The sequence below is a fragment of the Gallus gallus genome, chromosome 2 (assembly GCF_016699485.2).
Source record: "Gallus gallus isolate bGalGal1 chromosome 2, bGalGal1.mat.broiler.GRCg7b, whole genome shotgun sequence".
Lineage (NCBI taxonomy): Eukaryota > Metazoa > Chordata > Aves > Galliformes > Phasianidae > Gallus > Gallus gallus.
This window is the reverse complement of record NC_052533.1, coordinates 24,932,157-24,958,638: the sequence shown is the minus strand read 5'-3', so window position 1 is coordinate 24,958,638 and position 26,482 is coordinate 24,932,157. Positions and strand designations below refer to the sequence as shown.

Here is a 26,482-nt window from a genome sequence, read left to right as displayed (position 1 = left end):
TATGGATCCCAAGCAATTTTCAATCCACTTCACCTGGAATCCTAATGTAGAGAGATCTGTTTTTCTCCACCCATTTGAACACAGAGAAGTCCCATAAACTATCATTCCTGAAATATATCAGATTTACGTGATCAATCACATTTATACAATTTTTCAAGATGACAAAACTTTTAGAGATCACGGCATCAGTGATCACCTATGTTTTGGATTGTAGAGTGGTTAGATTTTTAACAGCAAAGCCAACAATAGTCCAATATAATATCACCTGAAGCAATCTCTTAACACTGGGATATAGGGATCTATGATTTCCACTGCTTTGTAGTAAATATCTAGTGAAAGATTCAGACTCTGCTTTCTTTTATTTTTTCACCTCTTCTCATCCTTTCTAGAATCTCTGTAATTGTGATAATAGCAGTCTAAACTACCTTGCCCTTTTCACTGTTGAGTAATTTGATTTGAAAGTAATTCCTATTCTCAAGCTTAGTAACCTTAGGGAAAAGGTGAAACAGAGAGATCATTCAAAATACAGAGACTATCAAAAAGGTTTAAGTAACTGAATCATTAAGATTCTATAACCTCTTCTCCATGACAAAGATGGTAATGAGAAGAGGAAATAGCATACTGTGCAATGTATTCATTGGGAAAATTACTGTAATGAAACTTAAGCACAGGAAATAATACAAATGTAGCCTGTTCTCATTATATTCAAAAGATCGGCATTTTTGTATCCCTTTCTTCCTGTCATTGTTAGTGTTGTATGAAAATCAAGCCAGACTTTCATCTTAAAAGACTCATTTTTCTCAACATACAATACAAATATATTAGTGAAAATGTAAGAACAGATAGACAGTCAAGTGGTCAACGTATTTATTTACAGTTCATACAAGACTGGAAACAAACTTCAAATCTGCATGCATTATGTATCATTCATTACAACTGTATTCATCAGCTGTATTAGGTATAGAGCAGCTTTTCAGAGTATCCCTAGCATGTGTCCATGTGCAACATTCTCTTGAATCACTAAGAAAATCATCTTTTATGTTAGTAGATACTATTTCTTAAGATCTACAAAGCCCAATATATTCTGCAAGAAAAACATCTTAAAAGTTAATTTATGATTTCAGCACAGAAGAATGGAAAAAGAAATTTATAACTATCTGTAACTATCACAGATCTGCCTGTTTCACTGGCTATCACTACCATGCATTACATGAAGGTTTTCTTTTTGCAATGAATGAATTGTTCTTTGTTATTTCATTCCACCTTAACTTAAAAATAGAGAAGCCAATGCTCTCCTCAGACATTCCAAAGATGATTCATGCTCAAATATCAACAAAAGCTTAGTTCTGAAATTGTTGCCTCCAAGGGTGAACATTTTGAAAAACAATGATCAGGTTCAAAAAAATTCCAACTACTATTTGGTAAATTCCAACTAGCACATCAGCAAACATTGTCACTAAAAATCAAGTCATGCTAAGTAATTTTATCCTTTATGTTTCCAAAACACTTTAAATACTAGATGTAGTGTTCTTCTAAACAACAAAAAGCAGACAAGGGGAGGAAGGGTAGAAAATTTAACAAGTGTTTTGATATTACATAAGCAAATACTTCACAGCATCTAGATGGATGGTTAAAGCAATAAGAAAAATTTTAAAGGCATATCACTGTGACTGCTCCATAACCACATGAAATAGCAGTAGTTATTTTAGTAGTTATAAGTATTGTCTTTCAAATTTATTTTGACACATTTCTGGAAAAATCAGTTAAAATGGATTCTCAAGCCATAGAATTTGAAAAGAGGTTTTGTCCAATCAACCTCCTTTTTCATCAGTCTAATTCTGAACAAACAATGAGTATCACTTCAGGTAAATCAAACCACTTGAGCTTTTCTGATGATAATCCAATCTGTTCCTTCTGTATTGACTGGAGGACAAAGACCATTAGCATAAAATTTACAGTCCTGAATTCATCTCTGCTTTAAACCAAGGCAACTATAATAGTACCAAGTGAAATCCCTTTTCCTTAGGAGACTTCCCATGCAGAGGATTATTCCAGTCATCTACAACACTCATGGACTTATTGCCTGCAATGCAAAATGAGAAAAATGTTACTAGTAGTTCAATAGCTCACACTCCTTGCCTGTTTTGATCTTGCTGGCACTTTAAATCTCCTATGCTTCTGAGCACAGAAGGGAGATTGTAGTGGAGTCCAGCCATCTTGTCCTCATAGAACCTGACATGAACTCAGTGTAGGGAGGCACACTAAGTAACTTTTTCATAATTTCATCTAAAAACTGATTAAATGAAGTGCACATGTCATCAAAGGATGCTATGTGCAGAGGCACTAATGGACTAGAAGAAGATGCTACTTCTCATTCTTTAAGCTCACCTGTGATGATGTGACACTTGAAAGCTGGGGATTTCTTTTCTCTTCCCATCTGGCTTGCTTCCTTTGAGCAAAATTCCAGTGCTCAGTGCCTGGTGGTCCTTGCATCAACAAACATCCTTATGTTCCTAGTGTTACATCTCCACTTGACGTAACTACAAATGAAAGCATTCTTCTGTATATCCATTTGCGTTTCATGTAGCTTTAGCAAATGCCAGCTGGAATAGGAAAAGATGCTCTGATTTCAATAGCTGACAGAGAAAGCCAACTATTGCCAACAGAAAAGGAGAAGGACATTACAGAAAACACCAGAGTCCAAGGCCAAGGAAATCACTAAATATGATTCAAATTTTGCCCTCTCTAGCCCCCGCTGTCACCAGACATTGGACCTAAAAATTGATAAGTTCATACTTTTCCTCACTGACTGAAGTCAGTGCTTCTACATGTGGATGGTGCAGTGGTTGTCAAGCACAGATCACACTGAATGAATTCCTGAAAAATAAGGAAAATTGAAGAAATGAAAAGCAAGTTAAAAGACCCGGATGCTCTTCATGTCTTCAGCTGTTCTACTCCTATCTCAGTGATGAGGTTTGCAAAATAAGGAGAAAGAAGAATATATGGGAAATTTTGAGAACTGCCAGTAGAGCGTACATGGGGCATGCAATATAACACCTTTCTAGTGTAAAGTTGTGTTGTACTGGAATATCATTTTTCCCAATTTAATTCATGGCCCCCCACTGCATGCATGCATCTGTCCTTAGCAGGAGCAGGTAACACTGTGTAGGTACACCTAAGGATTTAGAGAGTTGTAGCACAGAGTGGAGGAGTTGTCATGGACATTCATAAAGTTGTACATTTTGACTTGAGTGACGTAAAAAGCCTCCACAACTCTGGTAACACATACAGCTTTTGCCACTGATCTCACTTATATTAATTTCTGACTTCCTAAATATCAGTATAGAAAATTTCAGGGCAAGCTCGCCTACAGAAGATATTCAATGTATACAGAAACTTCTTTTCAACACTTCACATTATATTACCCAGCACGTGACAAACCCTGGATGGAGCATTTATGACACCTGACATCTAGAGCATTCCCATGCCTTTTCAATGACAGCTGCTGAGAAGAAATAACATCCTCCAGCTGCACAACTTTATCCTTCCCTCACTTGTGAATTGAGATGTTTGGCTTTAAAGTGGCACTCTATACTGTACTCTTAAAACTGCAATTGTCACTTGATGAAAGGAAGCCAAATGCTCCATCAGTGACATCTGACAGCGAATAAAAATCTCCTTCCTAAGGGCATAATGGGCAGGATGCAGCCATATCATTCTTCCCTCTTATTAAATCACACTATCAGTGGGATTAACTATCAGGCAGTAGACACATGGGCTCCACAAGAGTACACAAAACAGAAGCAGGGTACAAAAGACAAGCACATGCCCCTCCTCAGAACTGAGCACCGTGACATTCCATGAATAAATTAATGTGATTAGTTCTCCAAAGAAAACCTAAGGAAAACAGTTGGCACTAATGCAAGGCCAGGTATTCTATCACCTCAAGACTGGCCTTCACAGTGGGTGAAACCACAGGGAAGGAAGAAAACAGCAGTTCTTCAATAAGCAGATTCACTTGCAGGATAAATTTTAAGGAACAGAAATATACAGGCAATAATTGCCAGATAGTTAAACAAGGATGAAAAGCATGACCAGATGAACAAAAAGTCTGAGTTGGTTCATTCTTTCCTCCCACAGCTGCTGTCTGGCCACAGTTTCCTTCTCAAGTCTAATTAGCAGGGCAAATTAAGCCCTCATGTTACTCTATTCAGTGGAGTTTGCATGTGGCATACATTTGCGCTAATGTGCTATGCGCTGTGCTAGAGATTTTATGTAGCTTTCTGTTAGCATTTAGACAATGAAGGAATCTGATTTCAGAAAGAGTTTGAGTTTCCCTACAGCGAGAGGCTTTCTCTGTATAAGGACTATGATGTCAAAGGCAACCCAGAGTGAATCAACTAGTTGTAGCTTTAGAGGATCTGTGGCCCCATGTCAGACCTACCAGGTGCATATACCTTACCTGCAACATCTTCGGTGTCACTAGGCACAAACACTATGACTAGGAAATGTAAATGCTTCCCACAAGTCAACCAAGAAATTTCCGGCTTTTGTGTACGCTATAGCCAGACACAATGGCCCTCAGTTATTTCTCTTTTTTTTTAATTATTATTTTTATTTTTAATTTTTTCCAGAAAAACAAGGAACAATAGTGCTAGTAAAAATAAAATTAAATAATGATAATAGTTGTGTGATACTTTTTAATCTTGCCTTTTTTTACAATTAAGATACTATTTTCAAGTTATACATCAATCCTAAAGGATCCGTAGGACTTCCAAAAAGATTCCCTTTTAAATATAAATAATTGCAATGCATAGGGCAGAGTTTCCTTCTCCCTTCTCCTACCCAACCTGGTCAGAGTTAAGCTGCTTAGTTGGAGAAGCCCACTATACAAATAATCTGCCTCAAAACACAACCTATGTTCCTGCTGCATCCTCCCTGCAGAAAGGCTGTCTAAATCTCTTTGGCATTAACAAGAAAATATGGGAGTCAGTAGAATGCCTCTACTCTTATTTGTCTTCACTACAGAGGGGCAAGGGATGGTTCCTGTGAAAAGCCCCCATGCCCTTCATTCAGTGACACAGCTTGGGTTGCTAAGACACAATGCTACTGCTTCTCTCTTGGAGAAAGAAGACCAGATTCTGCATTGCATGGGATAAGTGATGAGTGGATTTAGGCTTTCCCAGGTGGCCATCTAGTGAAGGCTTCAAACTAGAAGTGTCTCAGATAAGAAGGACACAGGGCAAGGGAGGAGAAGACACACATCACTGCACTATCTCTGACTGCACAGCGAGCCTGGACCTCCCCAATGCTCCAGCCAAAAGCACCATGCAAATTACCTTAACTGACCTCATTTTATTCACAGAGCATTTTATTCTAGAACATGCATCCCGTGAATCCCTTGGCAGCTAGCTAACAGCCAGCAAAATATTCTCTGGCAAATGCCCATTAAACTTCACACAACGTTCCTACACCAAAGAGGCTTTATCTCTAGTTTGTAGTCTCATTTTTTTCAAGCATCCTGCAGTACCAGATAAGCTTTACAGAAGCTGTTCATTATTTGATGTTTCCTTTGTTCAGGAAAAATGACAACAAATAAATTTGGGCAAAAAAGAAGCACCACTTTGATATTTTCAATGGTGTTATTCACAAGACAAAGAAGAGATACATTTTTAACATCCTTGCCCAGAATATTAAAGTCCTGGGTTTTGCCAGAGAGACGGTTTGGGTACAGAGTGCTTCATTATCAAAGGTCTCAGCAGTTCTTGTCTGACCCTCTCCAGCAGCATTCTGCATGTCACAATCACTTCCTGGGAAATCAATTTTGATCATTCATAGAAAGCTATTAAAAGTAACCTGGATCTTACAGATATAACTAACACTTTAGCCTAAAAATTTTAAAAAGCTAGTAGCCTTTCTTAATTATTTAGAGAAGATTTAGCACCAGGTAGTAGCTCCTAGGTAGAGCTGTATGTCAAATATATGTCATACAATTTGTTACTGAAGGATGAACATAAATGTCTGTTGTCACATTAAGAGACAGGCTCAACCTGGGCAATACTCTACTAATAGTTTCCAGGGTGGGAGGATTTTGAATTTCCATCATTTTAAATGATTCATTTGTGTTCTGATGTGATCCAGGTTCACTTCACATCCTTGGGCCATTGCAGACATTTTACCCCTCTGAGTTAATCCTGTGTTCATTCCCCAGAATGAATATTCATACCATTCAAAGGCAATTTTTAATTAACCGCACCAGCAGCATTATCATTATTGCACCTGAAAGATCCAAAGCCAGATCTGAGAGAAATGTTGCCACAATAGAATTCACTAAATTCTGCTCACATTCCCTTCCAAGGCTGATCACCTTTAAAGTAATGAGACTAAACTGTGGGATAATATAAGACAGATCTAATTAAGATAATGAACTGGAGATTATGAACATTGCTACTCTGTGTCTGAAGAATTTTAATATATTAGTCGAGTAGAAGGTTAAGGATTTATAATAGGAAAGATATAGAAATATACAATGTGTTTTTGTTGGACAAAGCTTGAGATTCAGTACCTACAACGTATAAATGAAAGAAGGATAAAATGAAGTAAAGGAGTATATTTCAGGAAACATGCATCATAATTTCATTTAATTAATTTATTTAATGCTTGCATAGAACACAGGATGAGAGAATTTTCCCTATAAAAAGTAAGGAATAAAAAAAAAAGTAGACAGGGTAACATCATGGCAAGCTGAGAGGCACTTATAAGGCTATACTGTGAAGAGCTTTATCCTAGCTTCCATCTGATATGGCTGTTATGGCCTTGGATGAATTTTTCTTGTGGGAGCAGCCTAATTATCTTGCCAGCAGCAGCAAGGAAAGGAAAAGAAGGGAGGCAGACAGAGAGGAAGGGGGTAAATGACCTGTTAGGTAAAATAGAGACTATATCAATAAGACCCACTGTTCAGCTCCTGTGAAGCTTCATCTTCTAAAACAAGGCAGCAGAGAGATAAATGTTTGAGGGTGAAACTAGAACTTAACAATTTTCTGTAATCAAAAGCAGATTGTCAGAAATCATCCTTCTCCCATTTGCAGAGAATGCCTGGGAACTGATGCCCTGGAAAGGTACTCCCAGCTATTTCACTGTAATTATTCTGCTATGGATAAAATTTCACTCCAGAAAGAATCATTATTAACCTTCTAGAATAGAAACATCAGTTTACAAGCATATCCATTATGGAGCAGTAAAACAAAGCCAGGCTGTGCTGGCCTAGTGCTGCATGTCAAATGCAAATTGTGTTCCCTGCTGAGAAGGAAACGTTGAGAAAACTGAAGTCTTGAGGAATAAGTTTGCATGGAGACATGGCTGCAGCACAGGTAGGCATATGCGACTCATCACTGGCAGTGACAGCAGCATGACTGCAGCAGCATAGCTTGTCCCAGGTGACACTGTCTTGCCTACAACCATAGGTAGGTGTTGAGCTGTGAAGCACTGGCAGCAGTAGAGGGACTGCTCTTCATACCTGGCCCCAGTGTCCCTGCAGTCTTGATGGTGTAAGGAGAGACACAGATCCTGGACATCATTTGCTCATGCTGTTGCTGTAGACAAAGCAATCCTCAGGTGCAGTCCAGTACCTATGGAATTATAAACACAGAGAAACATCCACTGTATTATTCTGACTCATCACAGACTCATTCATAGAACAAAACTAGCATTGCTAGAGGCACCAGACCCTCCCCTTGGGGGGAAAGTAGAGTCCATCGCAGAGGTCCATAACTTGAGTATGGTGGGAAGCAATTGGCAGTAGCCAGTCCAAAACACCATTTCATGCCGTGTTGCTACAGCAATACATTACAGGGACAATTGAATCTTTTTTTTTTTTAATTAAATACCACAAGATTCAGGAAAGGTTTAGTTTAGGAAACATTGTTAAAGAGAAGTATCTGAGATTAATATGAGAGTAATCTCTTCGTAGTCCATTTCTATTTCTCCAAACAGGGTGCCATGGACAATATGTAATGAGCCATTACGAAGATGATTTCCAAAAGAACAATTCTCTCTGCTGTTTCCTGTCCAATTTTCATTTTGTTCCAGAAGCAGAGATTGTAGTATAGATAAGCATAATTGTCATTGGCTTCACTGAAATAACAGAGTTATTCCTCTGTATTTAGAAACATAAACTTTCCTTGGAAAAATAACCATCTATGGATTTGGAAATACACAAATACTTTTTTGGGGGTGGGGGCTTTCCTTCAGATTGCTCTACTAAAACAACATAAATAAATGGTCAGACTGTTCTCCCTGCAGTATCAGAGAGACAATATCCATGACATATTCTCCATAAAGAGCAAAGTCTGTCTGTGCAGTAGACAGGTATTTCCTGGAGGCTTATTCGTGTTTGGGGTAAGCAAGAAAATAAGGACATAACCAGTCTCACTGCTCATACTCTGAACACCAAGCACATTGCTTTTACCCTTGCTTGTCTCTTATTAGCACAGTATTAAAAATAATTCCAAAGGAAAACATTCTGCAGTGCACACTCTTCCCCCTGAGGAGAGGAAGAGAGAACAAACACATACCAGCTGTTCATTGTGCTGCTCCGTGCTCTACTGCATGTCACTCTGTTTCTTTGGTCATGAGCTCAATAGAAAACCCCAAAAGAATAAACTGGAAATCAAGACTGTCCTAATATCACTGAGCAAAGCCTGAAAAAATCAGAGTGAGAGCACTGAAGCAATTGCTCAGAGGTCTGTCAACTGTGCACTACACATCAGCTCACTAGGAGAGGACAGATTAAATTAGAAAGAGACATCCTAGTCCTCAAATTTTAAAATAGATTCTAAAAGCATTTCTTGTAAAAAGTCAGTAGACTACAGTGGTTTGAGTAAGGCTGATCTTTCAGAGAAATCTGTTTTGCCTGAATGACTTGTATTGACCAAATTAGCAATGCACTGCAATAAATTGCAAATATTGACCTGATTCATACACATTTAATATGGACATTAAACTCCAGATACTCCCACTGTCACTTTGTGGGGTTAGACAATATGGTGTTTGGACAACAAGGTAAAGAATCAGTAACACGACAAGACCCTGCTTGGTAAACACTTGGGCGGTGGGAAGCCCATTAGCCCTAGGAGGACAGTCTCAGCCTGCCAGGGAGACAACAAATTGTCCTCCATGCACTGAGGAGATAAAGCAACTCCGAATGCATAAAAAGTTAGCATCTCAATACCAAGAGAAGATAGCCAGAAATACAGAGGTATGTTTAAGCAGATGCTTTAAGCTGGGAGGGGGGGGGGAAGGGGATTTGAAGAAGGAAGATCTGCCCGCCTATAGGAACAGGAAACAATATTTCATGGAGACAATTATATGAACTTGTTTTAAAACCTTTTTCCCTAACTGCTGTATTCTTACTGCTACCTTAGATAAAATAATCAATGTAATCACTAAATTCAGTGTAGTCACTGCCCACTGGAGATGAGGACCTAGCTGAAGTGAAGGAAGGTCACTTGATTTCATCCTATAAAAAGGTACAAAAGCTAAAACGTGAAATCTGAGAGAAGAGAAAGAAAACAGGTAAAGCTGGCTTTCTGAATTGTTACAGGCTAGTGAAATATCTTATCAAAGAAAGATGCGAAAGAATCTTATTTTTCCATATACTAATTCTGACAATTTTTCAGACACATAATATAATTAAAGCTTGATTGTTTTTTAATGTAGCTCATAAATGTCATGGAGAGATGAGATAGCACTTGTCACCTCTGATTTGAAGAGCGGAAGTATTTTTACCAGTATTTAAAAGATTTGTTCATTCAGTCCAGAATTTGTCAGGTTAAAAACAAACAACAACAACAAAAGAACAGTTGTCTTAGTTCACATAGATACCAACCTACCTCTTGAATTTTGCCTCCATCTTCAGGGAAGACAGAATTCCTTCACAGACAGAGAACAAAGACCTATCTGGAGTATCACAAGAGGAATTGATTTATTTTGCTTAAACTGAAAATGAACAAAATTTTCACAATCTCAACTCCAAAGTGGTTGCAATACCAATTGTTTCTCTTTTGCTGTAAATGTTTATTGTCATTTCAACCCCATTGGGTTTCAAGGATGCCATCATTTGAATACATGTTCCTTCCCCAATATTTAAATAAATAGTTTCAAATACTCTTTTACTCTGTTATCCTTCCAACTTTTGTTGCCCTCAAAACCATGTTTCCATTCCATGCATATGCATGGAGATAAAAAGATCAAGAGCTATGAGCTCATTCAAATCTCATCATCTGTCTTATATGCAATGTATTGTATATTAATGGAGCATTAAAGTTTTAGAGTTAATTCAAAGTAAAAAATTCAGTTATGATGATAAAGACTGCTATAATCCAGCAATCACAATTTTAACTGCTGCATGAATACAAGAGTAGGACATACCATTTGAATAACAATGGGAATATTGACAAATACTGAATAAGTGTGTGAAAGCAGAACATTTAAGAGAGCAGCCTTATTATTTGAAAATGTGGAGAAACAGACATGTCACCTGACCAAAGCAAGACCTGATTTTCTCACTACTTGTACACTGATCTTAGTTAATTCTCATACAAGCAGACCCCAGGTATTGAAATGTACTACCTTAACAGTGTTTAGAGGCCTTTATTACAGTTTTGTTCTGTTTGAAACAAACCAATTTAAGGAATACTCATTTGGCAAAAAGATCAAGAAGTATCCCAACCATAAGAATCTAAAAGACTACGTAATTCTCCTAGCATGCCTTTAATTTAGCAGCTGCCAAGACAACCTGCATCAAAATTACCAGGACAGAGAGATGCAATTCCAACCTGGCATGAGAAGGAAAGCATTATCGCCCTATAATGGCAGCCACTGAGCAGAGAGCTCTTAAGAGAAAGCTTCTAGACATCTGGACTTACATTTCATTGTGGTGATGTTTCCGAATGATGTCCGCACAACCAGAAAGCACCATAGTTAAATTGAGTCATTTTCTGCCTCCCCTAGCCTTCCTGCACTTTTCACTCCTGAAAAGTAAAATGACCTAATACAAAGTCAAGCATTCTGTTTTGTCCTGATTATTTACTTTCCAGCATTGTTAGACATCCTCAGAGAAAAATCTAGACTCCTCTCAGACAGGGCCAACATGTGGAATAAAATCCAAATCAAATCTAAAAGGCTTACTACTTAGGGACAAGTAAAAAGAAAAACATCTTATACCTGAGACTTAGAGGGATTAAACAGAAAAGACTCATCTTCACTGTTATCCATGAAGAAGCAACACAGAGGTCTAAAGGGGCCCTAAAAATCCCTCAAAACATGTCAGATTTCCTTAGTAGAAGCACTAAAAAAAGCAAAAAGCCTTGTTCCTAACATTCTTTCTCAAGGTCTAGTATAACAAGCGTGCTACAGTTTGGAGTGGGGACAAGAGGAATGGCATTACGGCTATTTCAGCCATGACATTTCTATTTCATGCAATCCTATTTCACATCCCCTTAGGACACTGTGGAGGAGCCACAATTTTAGCTGAATAGATTACGCTAGAGCTTTCAGCAGACCCCAGGGCAATCCAAGGTTAAAGGAGCACAAAAGTATCTTGAAGTTACTTTAACCTATCTTCCACCTGGGTCATGACCCTTGTGCTTCTACTATAGAGACACAGCATGGAATTTCACTCCAATTTTCTCAAATATGTCAGTTCCAGAACTGATTTCAGATGCAGAGTTCCCAGACTGCCACCTTTACTCTGATGGGGCTGCTCAGCCTGGAGAAGAGAAGGACCAGGGGGATCTCATCAATGTCCATAAAGACCTGAAGAGTGTGCCTAAAGTAGTACGAGCCACACTTTTCTCAGTGGTTCTCAGTGACAGGACAAAAGGCAAGTGGCATAAATTCAAATACAAGAAATTCCACCCAAATACAAGGAAAACCTTTCTTAAGGTGAGGGTCCTCAAACACCAGCACAGGCTGCCCAAATCAATCATGGAGCCTTGATTCTTGGAGTTACTCGAAACCCAACTGGACAGAATCTGAGCAACCCGCTCCTGCTGACCAATCCTTGAGGGGGATCTTGGGCAACGCAGTTTCCAGAGGTGACTTCAAATCTCAGCCACTGTCTAAACAATAACTTCACAGTGACTCTATCATTAGGAGCTGAATTTATAAGCATTTGGAACGCTTACTTCAAAATACATCCTTCTCTAAGGAAACATGAGTTCTGCTGGCACTGAGATGCAAATTGAAATGCACAACTGTGAGCTGGTCTGTGACAACAAAGCAATTCAACATTCATTATGAACTTCCAATGAAGAACATTTGTGTTGGTTGACTTTCTTAAAAGTTTTGTGTGTAACTGTTCTAGCCTGATTCTCAGGGGTCTTTGGATAGAAGAAGGGCAATAGAAACTTGATATTAGAGAACCCTCATTTGCTTCTGTTTGTCTATAGTGATTGTCCAGCTTTATCAAAGAATGGCATGGGTTGGAAGGAACCTCAAAGATCATCAAGCTCCAACCCCCTCCTTATGCTTAGTTATACACAGGTGTTCTCAGGCAACATCTGTGCAGAAACTTCTTTTTCTTTGCAGTTCAGGGGGATCACTTGAAGAGGGAGGTTCAGGGGCAGCTGAGCATTTTAAAGGACTAGTTTCCACTACAAGTTAATGACACTTTGGATGTCTTCTTTGGCTGGTGAGGAAAATGCTGTCCACTATATTTATTCCTTGTTGTATATGGCTCCTTTAAATGAGATCTACAATTACAGTGATGTGAGACCATACTAGGCTCACATACCCACATCTCTGTAACAATAATAATTTACTATGGTTCATTTTCGTAGAAGCCACAAACACCCAATTTAGCAGAATGTATCAGGTAAAGAACAGAAATTCTTTCCCAGAATAAAAGAACCAGCATGATGAGGTTGTCAGTTGTTCTGAAACAGCACAGTTCCACAGTGGCTGATGATGAATTTATCAGGATTTTTGCACAGTGCCAAGAAGATCAGATTTCTTCTTACCTTCCTTTTTTCACAGGCTCTATGGCATCAGTTTGTCTCACTACTGTTCCCTCAACTTGGCAAGATGTCATAGAAAATAAAAATGAAAATTAGGAACTGTATGCAGGCTACATATTTTATATGTAGAAATAGATTTAAATCCTTACTGTGGCTTGCCTCCACCCTAACAAACAATTCCTATCTTTCAACTTCATTTCAGAGTCTTTATCCCATGCTTGCAAAATCTGAATTACATCTAGTACCCACATCCCAGACTGCCATGTCCTAGAAGTGCAGGATCAATCAGACACTTACTTAGTCTTACTTTATCCTGACACTGGGATCTGTGACCCTTATATTGAATAAAAACCGAATGAACAATGCTGTCTGTCAGGTCTGCCTGTCAGAGATAGGAGCTTCTTTGACACTGCTGCAGAGCTGACAAACAGAAGGGGCATTCATGGCATGCGTACACTTCTCAGGGGCCCCCGACTCTCGTTTCTTTGAAAAACCCAAAGCTCTTTGGATCTCTACTGCACACATAGTCTCAATGATGCTCAGTTCCTTTGCTTGCATGCTGGTGTTTTGCAAATTCTTAATAATCCCTTAGTAAACAAGCCAAAAAAAAAAAAAAGTGCATTTTTGTACATGTTAATGAGAAGAATATAATGTCAGTTCAGGGAATGGGAGGTACAGTCTTGCAACAAAGCCAAAACTTTGCCAAAATTCCTCAGTAATCAAACAGACAGGTGATATATATACTTGAGGACAGAGTACTAACAAAGCCATATTCACATACAAGGACATCTGAGCACATACAGCATATAATGAATATATGTTTAAACATCTGAACGAATTGCCTCTGCCTAAAGTGCTATGAAGGGATTAAGCCAAAACAGTCATGTGGCAGTTACTCAATAAGGAAGATAAAGCACAATCATTTAGACCCCAGTCTCCCCGAAACCTTCGTTTCAGCTGCTCAGGCTTCATTTACATTACCACATCTTGTGCTTTAGCTATTAACAGCATACTACATTGTGAGCGGGCTTTTGTAGGGACACAAAAAGAGTGAGTGGTCACAAGGAAACCTTTGTGCCTCTTCCATGGTTGCATAGAAGATCCAGTCCTCGCAGCCCACAGCTGTATGGGGAGTTTCAGAGTTAATAATGCCAGAAGCAGAACACTTTTCAAAGGAAAATGGAGCAGAAGGGAGGGCAGCTAAAGCTCCGCTCTCTCTCTCTCCCATCAGCTACCAAACTAAATAGAGGGAGTTTATGCTGTACCCCCACAAAGGAGACACACAAACCACTTGTCATTGGAGAAATCCTTTCCATGGCACTGAGATGTTCCGCCTGCCCTTGGGAGCTGACAGACACAAGGCTTTCAGGAATTACCCGCGTTGCGGTGCACCTGCAGCTCCCCCACAATTTCACTGTGCCCTTGCTAGTGCCTGGAGAATAGATAGCATTGAGGATTTATGTGCATCCTCTCGCTGGATTTAGTTATGGTATTTTTTAAGCACTGGTCATATGTATGATGCTTAATAAGCCATAAGCTTCAGATAGGCTCTGCCTAGAGGAGATTATTTGTTACATATTCATTCTCTGCCTCAATAATAATAATAATAATAAAGAAAATAAAACTTTATTTTTAAAGAAATGTAAAAAGCTTGATTCACTCAGAAATTAGAGTCCAACAGCATGCCTAACCGGCCAGTGTTCACCACTGAATTTTTCCTATGCATCAAACTTTATGAATGAGGAGTCTGGGAAGTTAGAATCAAAAGCTCCAATTCGGAGCATATTTGCTTTTCTAATGATATGTTTGTATTGTGCAACATCAGCCATGAGCTCCATGGAACAATTATAATGTACAGTAGGAAATTATAGGGAAAGTACTGCGTGCTGTTTGGGGCACTCCAGTGCAAAAAGGACATAAAACTATCATAGAGTGTCCAAAGGGAGGGTACAAGGATGGTGAAGGGTCATGGAGGGGAAGCTGGGAAGCAGCTGAGGACCCTGCGTTTGCTCAGCCCAGAGCAGAGGAGCTGAGGGGAGGCCTCATGGCTGCAGCTCCTCACAGGGAGCGGAGGGGCAGCGCTGAGCTCTGCCCTGTGTGACAGCGACGGAGCCCGAGGGAATGGCGTGGAGCTGCGTCAGGGGAGGAGCAGCTGGGCTTAGGGAAAGGGTTCTAGCGCGGTGGGCACGGCCCCAGGCTGCCGAAGTTCAATCAGCATTAGGACAGCACTCTCAGACATAGGGTTTGGATTTGGGATGACGCTGTGTGGAGCCAGGAGCTGGACTCGATGATCCTTATGGCTCCCTTCCAACCCGAGATACTCCGATTCGGTGAACCGAACCGCCCGTCTCAGACAAGGCCGGACGTGCCCCGAGCGGCGCAGAGGCGGCCGCCAGGTGTCAGCCTCACCCCGCAGAGCCGCTCCCGCCTCGCAGCGAGCGCCGCGAACGTCGGATCCCGCAGTTCCCACCCACAGCAGTTCTCTCGTGAGGGGTAACGGTTCCGCGCGTCGCCAGTGAGATCAGGGAGGGCTGTACCCAGCAATGGCTGTGTAGGTTCAAATGTTGAAGCAGCCGTTGCCATGGAGACTGCTGCATCAGCTGGATTGTAACCAGGTGAATGAGGGACGGAACAACTTCCCTGGGAGAAATCCAATTAATATGGCAGGATTTGTAGCATTTGTGTCTGCAGAAGCTAAGCCAGGGTTCCTCCGAGCTGGCAGCCACATTTTACAAGCAATGCTTTTCTCCAAAAGGGAAATATTGTCTATATTACCTTTATGATATCCCCACCCTTTTATCAATGCCTGTTTCTGAGGGATTCATTTTCCTCACACCAAATTCTGTATAGGCTTTCATTCAGCACAGCCTCTTCACACAGACAGTGCTTTGTAATGCCAGCTATCACTCGGCTGTGTCACAACATGCAAATAAAATACCTTATGGCAGTGTTTCCTTTACTGAAAATGCATTGAATGTTTCTTTTAGGGTACAGCTTTATAAAAACAAAGTGCTGTAACGCGCTGTGTATGCTAAGGACAAATATAAATTAAAGAAAAAAGAAAAAAAAAAGAGAAAAAAAAAAGAAGCCCCATCCTTGTGCAGTTTGCTTTCTGAAAGGCTCCTTATCTCTGTGAGGCTCTGCTGGAATGTTCCCAGCACACTGAGTTCCCAGGGATGCTGCCCATCATCCTGATCAATGATGCTTCAACAGTGGGATTTGCAGTCGTTTTCTCAGAGATCTCCAGATTTTTTTTTTTTTTTTTTTTTTTGGCTTATCCTCACGTGAAAGTGAGGATTTTATTTACACCAATGACAAAAGCTCCAAAGCTAAGATCCAAGCTAAGATCCAAGCCAAGATCCAAGCCATCTTGTGTCCATTTGAAAAACAAATGTGGCACCTGACTCGTCCTTCTCATAACAAATGAACACACACATGCACACACACAAATAATTAAAAATTCTCAGAAATCAATTTAAAAATGTATTGGAAGGGTTTCCCACTTGTTTCCAGCTTCATTTGTTTCTGTCTTTCCAGCAAATCATCTGCCCAAAAATTACCTTTCCCCCCTCCCACTCAGGACTACCTTCAGTTTCCCTTGTTCCTTTAATTTTATATTCTTCTTTATTTTCAGAAAGACCACTGCAACTAAGTGATGGATCCGTCCCTGAATCTGTGGTCAGTTTTGAGGTGAGTCCCTTTGGCTGCCCGACTAAAATTCTCCTTTGGCCTCATCCAGCCTAACACTAGAAAGACAGGGAAATTCAATGGCTTTCTTACTTAAAATAAAGCAGAAATAATTGCAGTAATGCTCCCCCATTGTAATGCTCCAAAGATTAAAAAAAAAAAAAAGTTTATCTTTGAGATCAGCACCACCTCCAAGTAGAGTAGCAAACCATCCCACAGGATATGGTCAAAATAGATGTGCAAATCAACTGTAAGCACATACTTAACATGAAGCTCGCTACTGTCACAAGTAAGTCATTGTCAGCATTCATCCATATGACTTCCTAAAAATTTGTTTTCCTATGAAACTGTGTTAGTGTTTTCTTATCATCACAGGCCTGTGAATAAGGAGAATGTTCTGTGCAACCCAGGACTTAAAAATAGCTTTTAAATGTATCTGTTAAATTTTGGTTGGTGCAGATTGCAATTAGGTGGGCTCAAGGAGTATGTGAGTGACAGATTAGAGTAACAAACAAACCACTAGACTGTGGCTCAGATGGCTGAGGCTCGAGAGACTTGTCTTCTATTTTCAGCTTCCTCACATCAGATGGGACCACAGATAAGTCACTTCATTTCTCTGTAATAGTATTCATTTTCTACTATCCTTTTCTGCCTTTCCTGCTAAGATTATTTAGACACAGAGATTGCTTTTCATTTTATTTACATCATATTTATACAGAAGGGACCATATATTGTCAGGATGTCTGAGTGCCCAAGCAATACAGCTGTGCTGCTAGCAATTACAACAACATTATTAATAAATTATAAATAGTGTGGCAAATGTCAACTCACTGAAAATAGCTTTGCAATATCTGTCATAAAAGCAAGGCCATCCATCCAGTGCTTTACTGATCAATTAAATTTTTTTAATAATATTGCATTAAACATTTCTGGAAATTACAATTTTTTTTTGGCCAAGTTTCTTTTTCAGTTCCTTTTATATAATGAAAGAACTAGGCAAAAATATGTTTTATTATTAAAGATACAATCTCACACACAAAAGAAGTCATACTGAGATCCCATACAGGGAATTTCTTTTTGTTTGTTAGAATGCAATAAAGGAGTTGATTAATTCTGTCATATTTTTTATGTCAATTCAGCTTCACTATAGCCAAATTTATGGACCTTAGAAGTGAAAAAAAAGTTGATTTCAGTAACACTAAAACATATGTGTATTTCTCGTGCAAGTTATTATGAACATATATAATTTGATATGGATGTAAGAGCAGACTAGAATAAAGTTGAATCAAATCAAATAGAGAATTCTGGTGAATATATATATATATAAATATGTTTGCAATCACACTAATGAACTAAAGGATAAACATATAAATCTTATCTACACTTTGGGCATTTACACCATGCAGTTGGGATGCTGAGGACACAGGTGCAGCAAGGAGACCTGGGTAGCACTGGAACCAGAGCAGTGTCCAAATGTTTTGCCTCTGCATTAGTTGCCCTTCTTTCAATAACCTGGAAGCAAGGCCATGCCTACCTGAATATAGCACAGTCAGACAAAACAAATATTTCTCACCTTCGTGCACCGTACAGCATTTACACACAGGTGCAGGCCAGAACAAGAGCAGGCATTGCTACTAAGACCTACTGTCCTTTCTAGACAGACCCAAAAAAATGCTTTTACTGGGCAGTTGCTATTTAGCATTAGCTAAATGAATTCAAACCGACATTTATTTCCCAATACACTTATCAAAAGAAAAATCATAGTTGTTGTCTTACACTTGCTTGCTCTCATCTACTGAAAATGTTCCATGTAAGATAACATGGCCAGCCTGTAGAAATTCAGGCACTTGTTAATGGGCCTCTTTTACCAGATGCTTAGAGATTTTTGCTACATCATTTCAGGCCAAAGATCTTTCATAATCTGCTGCCATTTCCTGTGCTGTAATTATGAGTCTTACATCTTGACACAATCTACATCTCCAGCTCTCTGTTCATTTTTATTATTATTTTTCAGACTTTCCAGACTGCATAAAGTTACATAGGCATAGGATTTTTAAGTGGCACAGATTTCAGTGAGCCTTACATTTGTCCTGGGAGTTGGTTATCTAACTGTACTTTGTGCCTTAGAAAATATCCTGCAGGTCCCCATACTTACTTTTCTAATTACTTAGAACACTCTGGACCTGAGCCAACAAGATTCTTTAAGAAGCTCCTGATCAGCTTCTTCATATAAATTGCAAACATCTTTACAAACACAAGGACTGCAAGAGTAAAGAAACATAAGTGAAAAGGGCTTTCTTTGGACCAGACTCAACCTCCTCTGAATAATAATAATAATAAAATCCAGCTAATTATTTTTAGAATGTTATCATTTTCCAATTTCTCTGCACAGTACCTTGCATATAGGAATTCAAAGCACTTTACTAAATTCACTACTCCTCTATGACACTGAGATTAACCTAAAAATTATAGGAGTTTTACATTTTGGAAACAGAATTAGTGAAGTGCTGAGAAGGTGGTGGGGAAGTGTAAGGAATACTGATCAAAGTGGATGACTGGGTATTCTCACAGTATCATGTTAATAAAGTCAGTAATGGCTTCATGGTAAGGGGGAAAAAAGGTAAGCTTCTGTTTAATGTGTATCCATTTTCATGAAAATGGATAAACTGGCAGCTGGCATAGGAAAGGCCTGGATAAAACCACCATGTGTTAGAAGGCTGTGAGATGACCCACAGAAGTGACCTTCTCCCTGCACTGGGTGTGTATCTGATCCCAGACATTGTCTCTAGAAGAGCTCTGCAAATTTACAAGGGCTCTAAGGAGACTGAAAGAGAATAAAAGAAAAGAAAACAGGGAGTCTGAAAATTTGGATATTTTCTTAGAAAGGAAATAAGCAAAATGGGATGGTAACATGAGCTTCCATTCTACCTCCTTATAATCCAAAGCGTTATCAGAGTTACAGTGGTCAATGTAAATAGCAAATTGGTGGAAGGAAGAAAACTTCATTGTTACAGTCTTAAACTGAGGGATCAGAGTTTACATTGACACCTACACATGACCTCCATCTAGCTCACATACATTTCTTTGCATGTTCTCCTCGTGCTGGCCATGGCTAGATACAGGACAGCATACAGGCCCAGTCCAGCAGGGAGATTTCTTTGCTCCCTCTTCCAATTGACATATTCTGTGAAAATGTGAACGTGGGCAGCATTCCCAAACCTATTAACTGGTGTCCTTAAAATGAGGAAATTGCAATTACAACACTACTCAGAACTGCCTAACTCTCATTCCCGAAAACCAGAACTTAAAATCATTCATAATGCATCCTACTTCTCCATTCAGCACAGTCATTCCTTCTAGCTCTTTATCACCAACATGCCTTGGATAAAACCTGCAGGAACTAAAAATAACAGCATTAGCTCATCACCTCGCTATAGTCAATGAGTTGAGTAATGCAGACCTTATGAAAATGTACGTTTAGAACTCTTTCAGATGAGCTGCATAACACAAGCCATTAAACATAACTCTATTGATCTAATTTCATTATTTGCAGCAGACTGGAGTTTAGAAATTATGAGCTCCTTTAATGAATACCAACCACAGGAAAAAAAAAGCTATGATTTATTAAATTTATTAAATCTTATTTGAAAATACCTAAAATGAGATATTTGTCATCATGGATGAAAGTTTACTATCATTTAAGTCTGTATTATTACAAAATAGTCATAGCCTATAATTTTTTAAAGAGCCATTATGAAGGAAATTGAATAATTCTTTCATCCTAATATACTATTGCTTTCCAGTGATAGAGTTAGAAAATTTTATCTTCCTGAAAGCGTATAAAGGATTATAAGTTTGACAGAGGACAGAATAGCATGTCCACACTCATTTGCTGAAACAAAAAAGAGGACTTTTATATGTTGTAAATGAATAGGCCTTTTTTTTTTTTTTTTTTTTTTTTTTCCAGAACGGATGGAGAGAAGTAGTCATAAAATGCATGTGTTTCCTTGCAACATTATAGCCGTATTTCCCCTTGGCAACAAGGGCCTTACGGACTCTCCTTTTTGTCACAGATATTAACATGGAGAAAATAAAAATTCATGTTATAAGGACATGCGGGTTGTAATGCCACAATACAGCACCTAATCTCTCTCCTATCTAGGTCAAACATCAGCACTTCCCTTCAATTCCCACTGAGTATAAATTCTACAAAAGCAAGACCTATTGACCTCTTTGTGATTCTCCATGCCAAGCAAGCTTGGTACATTAAGGACCTTTGAATGTCTTTTGATAGTTTTTTTCATTTTCATTTCACATTTACAGCAATATAATAGAAGAATTTGGACCTGATATGATGACAGGGAGAAAGTATGTTTACCTACACGTATGTAAATATATTACATATATAGCTACAATACTGATATATATACATTTTTATTATAAAGTTTGTTTCCAACAAGTAACATGATACAAGGTAAATTTGTTTTGTTGTCTCCAAAGGCTGTATCCCATTGTATGTATGCCCCATGACATACTGTTAGAAGTAAAATTCTAGAATGACTGCAGTTAGGACAAAGATATTTGTTGCTCTTTGGAAACTTGCCCATGAAATCTGACTTCTATCTTGGTACAGCACAACCATTTGAGGACACAATATGTGTCAGGTGTTTTGCTTCCTCTCTTGTTTCTTCAGACAGGGCATACTATTGTTCTGAGATTTAAGCTATGTCACTGATTAATAGTTCTATTAAATGCAAATAATTCTACACTTAAAGCAACTTATCATAATTAAATCATATTACAGAATAGATAATAGACATTTCCTATATAATGACTGTCTTGAGCTAAGTCAGTGCACATCTACTAGTTAAGATACATGCACGTTAAGCAGCAAATCGACCCTAACTTCCATGGCAAGGTTCCATAGCGAGCACAAATGCTTTTTTTTTTTTTTAAATTGAAGGAAAATTATTTTGCCATTTTCCATCTCCTTCAAAAAGAAAAAGGAAAAAAGAAAAAAAAAACCAGAGCAGTTGTTTTCTTAGAATCATTAAAAAAAAAAAAAGGTTCAGAGTATGAAAATGCAACTGGGTGTCTTGCTTATGTAAACTGCAGTCTTGGAGGGAGGATGCGCATGCTGATATTTACCCAATACTGATAGGATCTGTAGCTAAATGGGTTACAACAGCTAACCAAATTATCTTTAATGACTGGTAGTAAAAACTTTTGGATTATGATCTTCATGGAATCACAGGAAGGAATACATCTGGGGAGGCCTCCTAGCTCAACCCACCTGTACAAAGTAGGGCCTAACCCATAGTTAGAAATATTTTTAAACTCAAATTACACTTATAAGACAAATTATATGTTTTGTCCAGCAAAATATTGAATATATCCAAGGATGGAGATTTCAGAGCTTCTCCAGGCACCTGTTCCAATATCATGCATTTGTGTATGATCAGTGAGTTTTTCTCCAAGGATGTTCACTCAGCCTTGCTCTACCATGGGTCATAATTCTCTCTCAGTAACCCTGCCATGAGACACAGTAACTTGGGAAGCCTGCAATCAATGACTAATAAAGATGTTCATGATTATACACACTCATCAGTAGCTCTCAGGAAAGCTTCATAGAGGAAGATAAAAAAGCAGAAGGAAGGGAGGAGGTTTTAATTGATTTTTTGCATTATTAGTCCTATTTCGTAATCCATGTTTGGTGCAGCTGGATAGTTCAATGTCTTCAGCATTACTCAACCTAAATATTTGGCTCTGCATTGTTTTTCCTGGTTCAAAAGAGAATTGTTAACATGAGAGAAGAGTTTATAAATATCCTATATATATCTTGGTTTAGTTTGGGTTGGAGTACTGATGTTTATTTTAGAGCATTTAGATTGCATTTTGGTTTGAAGGAACTCTTGAAAAAACAATCAATTAAAAAAATATATTCACATTTCCAATGGACTGAAGTGGACTAGAATCCTGTGATTCTAGGATTAAATAAACAGAAAGACTACTGGAACTTGAATCAGTAGCCATAGAAATAATGAAGACTCGCATTGGACCTGCAGCTCCCAAAAGTAATGTTTAAATGGCTTAAACACTAAACTTCTACTTAGCCATTTGTTAAAATGTGCTGTAAAGAACATTATTACTTGTTCGCCTGTGTAACAAATACTGTCAATTAAAAAAAAATCCCTAACTGAAAAATGTTTAATTGCAATTTCCACTGTTGTGTTCCTCTATTAGAATTGCCCTTATATCAGTGAGCAGGCTATCTAGCTCTTGTACACTTAGATCTAGTAAATAGTACAGTTATGTTTTTGACTGCTCAGATTCATTGGGAAGGAGAATAGATAGAGCTCTTTTTTCTTTACACAACTGTAGAGGACAAGTCAAAATGAGCTGTTAGTGTAGACCAGATGGAAGCAAAAATGTAATATAGTGTCTCAAGTCTTTGATCAATTTCTGCACTGAGCGGATTACACATCATTCATGGATCGAGGATGTGCTGAAAGGAACAGTTCAGCCCTGAATATACTTTTCAGAATTCAGTCTAAAGAATTCTTTAATTGTAGAGAAAACAGATTATAAACATAGATATGAAAATACGACATATTTAGCATTTTCAAATGCTTTTAACTATCAACTATATGTATTACAAGCTATGTTTTATCCTAATGGGAATTGAAATGAATAACTTGGGATGCTATCTAAAAGGGACATGATAATGGAAAAGGTGACATCTTTCACCACAGCAGTAAACTGTTGCAGTATATCTCACTGAGCTGAGAAAACAGCAAATTTTAGCAGCCTTTATCTCTAAAAGCATAAGATGATGCCCATTATTTGTAACTCAAAATGACAAATAATCAATCTAGTGTACTTTCACAATAAACCAGATAATGTGATTTCTCTAAAATTGTATGGGTATTTTAAACCTTTTTGCTAACAATATCTGAGAAGTTCAAAAATCCTTTTGAAATCCTGCATTAAGATAGAAGCTGAATCTCATTTTTTTTTAAGATATAGTCCAAATAATGTTGTTTTTTCTTTAGTAAGAATAAGTTGGTTTATGATACATCAACCCTGTGAGCAAAACAGTTTAATTACCTATGACATTTTCAGTTTTGTTAAACATTCTGAGGATACTGAAAGACTTCTCACAGAATCAAACTGAAGATAATGTCATCAATAACATGCAAGAAACCTATTCATGTTTAGTTATGTGGAATATATGTACACGTATGCAGTAGAACAAAGGAACAGCACAAAACAGAAGGTGTTGGATTCATGTGAGAGTACAGCTTGTCTCCTGGGTCAAATAATCAATGTTGCTTCCAAAAGAGAAGGAAAAAAGATTAAAAATCATTGCATTGCTCAGTAAGAGGTACTGCAGTATTTTGAAGAATACTTTCTCTATTTGAAAGCACACATAAAACTTGTCTTCTTCTCTTTCTGGTCTAATTCAATATTATTCCTATGGCAACCTGAAGTGATCTTCAAAAGTGTATGAAAAATTTTGGAAAACAGAATTTTCAATAATAATTGATATTTCTCACCTCACAAAAAGAATATACTGCACTAAGCAGTATCTTTAGAATAGCAACCTCCAGGACTCCTATTCAGAAAGGAAATAATAATAATAATAATAATAATAATAATAATAATAATAATAAAAGATTGGTAAAGATATTTTCCTCAGATAGGAAATCTCAGGGTGTTAGGAGATAAAGCTTCACTAATGTTCTTTTCTTCAATTTGAAGCAACAACACATTTTTTTTTTCTATTAGATTGTAAAAGTAACACAAAGTCTTTATGTCATCTATCCTGTAGTAACTGAAAAACATTTTCTATCTCAGTGTGGTTATCTTTGACCAGCCAGATCAGATTGCCTTGGAGGGCACGGAGATTACATAGCACAGGAGAATATGATTCAACCTGTTGAAATCTCAGAGATTACATGATGTCTGGTTTTACTTCAGTTTTAACACTAAGAATCCTTTGTCACACATGGCAAAGCTTTTCAAGCACAACGATTTCATTTTAATCTATTTTTAAGCAGATTTCAGAATACTTTACAAAATTGAACACTAACACGTTTTGGAAAATACAAAATATTTTAAATTAACTGCACTTTGGGTTGTTGAGGATGCTCTCAGTAGCAATTTCAGACAACAAGCCACAGTATTAAATGGTAACGAATATCTCTTAAACCTAGTACCTTCAGAACATTAAATTGATATACCTTTTATAACAGAAGCATTTTATAATAGAAGATAGATCTGTAGTTGAAAGTACATCAGACTCTATTGCTGCATGCAATAGTTAATGTTACAAGATTTATTTTTTTACATAGAATTATTCTCACGCTTGTTAGAGCATGCAGTTTCTACAACTCCTAGCACAACAGCTGTTAGAGTTTTTTTAATAGGCTTTCATTCGCCTAACATATGAAACATCTCCAGTAGATCTTTAAAAATGATGTGACTTATATTCTTAATGGACAAAAATAATTCAATAACTTAACTGTTTCAAGAGTTTTTATTTTAAATGGAAAAATTCTCGTGGATGCATTAAGGAGAATATCCAAGGTGTTTGATAACGACAATTAGATAAGTATCAGTGTAGGATAGCAGAATAAAGTACAATAACAACGTTCGTTGTCAGACAGACAAGAGGAAATAGAGGTGTTGTACACCTCAGGGATCATGCATAACACGAAAGAATAGCTACATTGATCTCCATTTGGACAGCAACATTAAAAGTTAGGACTTTGGACAGTATCTAGTGTGAAACCAATCCTGCATGCAGAAAAGTCTAGGCAAGTCCCTGTGCTCACACCTGCTCCGTGTTAAGCCTGCAGAAGTAGAGGAAAGTAATGCTGACTAATCATTGTGAAAAGTACTAATTCAGGCTGACCCTCTGCTATTTGTCAGAGTTTGGGTCCAACTCTGAATTTCAGAGATTCTGGCATCACTCCAGACTGGAGTTCTTTAATTCCAAATCATTTCTGGGACATAGTATCCTAGTATGTATTTTCCAATTTATGAAAAGGGGAACAAATAATTATGTGATCTCCGAAGCTGCCAATAAGATAAAGGTTTTCAGCAGATAACTAAGCTGTAATCCTGTTTGTGACAGACAGAAGTGGTCAAGTAGTCCTCACATTACCTTACATAATTTCCTCAACTGATGACTAGAATTGGTCTACATTTGTCTCTTTTTCCAAGTAGGGATTTAACACTCTCCAGAGGCTCTTCCTGTACATGTTGGCTTCTACCACTCATGATGTTACTGCTCAAATGAATACGCTCTACTTTTTTCTGGCCTTTCATCTACAGTGCTGGCACACAAACAATACACATTAAATGCCCTACAGAGCTAAATTACCTAACTATAGAAATTAATACAGAAAAGCAGAAGGCTAACTGAAAAAAATTAAACATCATTAAGCTGGATAGATACATTTTGCTAAGAAATTTGAAAACAGATTACAGATTGAAATGCCATTTATAAACAGCAATGATGTTCCAGACATTGCAAGCAATGTGGCAAGACAAAAGACCATTAGACATACCAGAGATCACAAAAAAGAGTAAAAACATTCATATAAAGGGCCAGAGGGAATTTAAGGGAAATATCGTTTCACAGAATACAGCGTGAAATGTTTGTTCTTCCCTGTGTGGATGAGAACCAGAAGGCAAAATAAAGAGTTAGAGGAACATTTAAAAAGATAGCAAGTGTGAAAGTTCAACCACCAACTAATAAAGTTAGTCCAAGA

At 38.0% G+C, this 26,482-nt stretch overlaps 2 long non-coding RNA genes across 2 annotated transcripts; one reads left to right on the top strand and one right to left on the bottom strand.

The window, feature by feature from the left end:
• Positions 1–853: 853 nt before the first annotated feature.
• On the bottom strand, positions 854–15,468 carry LOC121110131. The gene is made up of 5 exons (XR_005857957.2): positions 10,926–15,468; positions 9,891–9,957; positions 7,517–7,628; positions 2,389–2,603; positions 854–2,083 (listed from the first exon to the last, which is right to left on the bottom strand). It is a non-coding gene; the product is annotated as an uncharacterized LOC121110131 (long non-coding RNA).
• Positions 15,469–15,488: 20 nt separating this feature from the next.
• On the top strand, positions 15,489–23,683 carry LOC121110130. Its single transcript, XR_005857956.2, has 3 exons — positions 15,489–15,631; positions 16,651–16,706; positions 20,671–23,683. It is a non-coding gene; the product is annotated as an uncharacterized LOC121110130 (long non-coding RNA).
• The last annotated feature ends 2,799 nt before the right edge of the window (positions 23,684–26,482 follow it).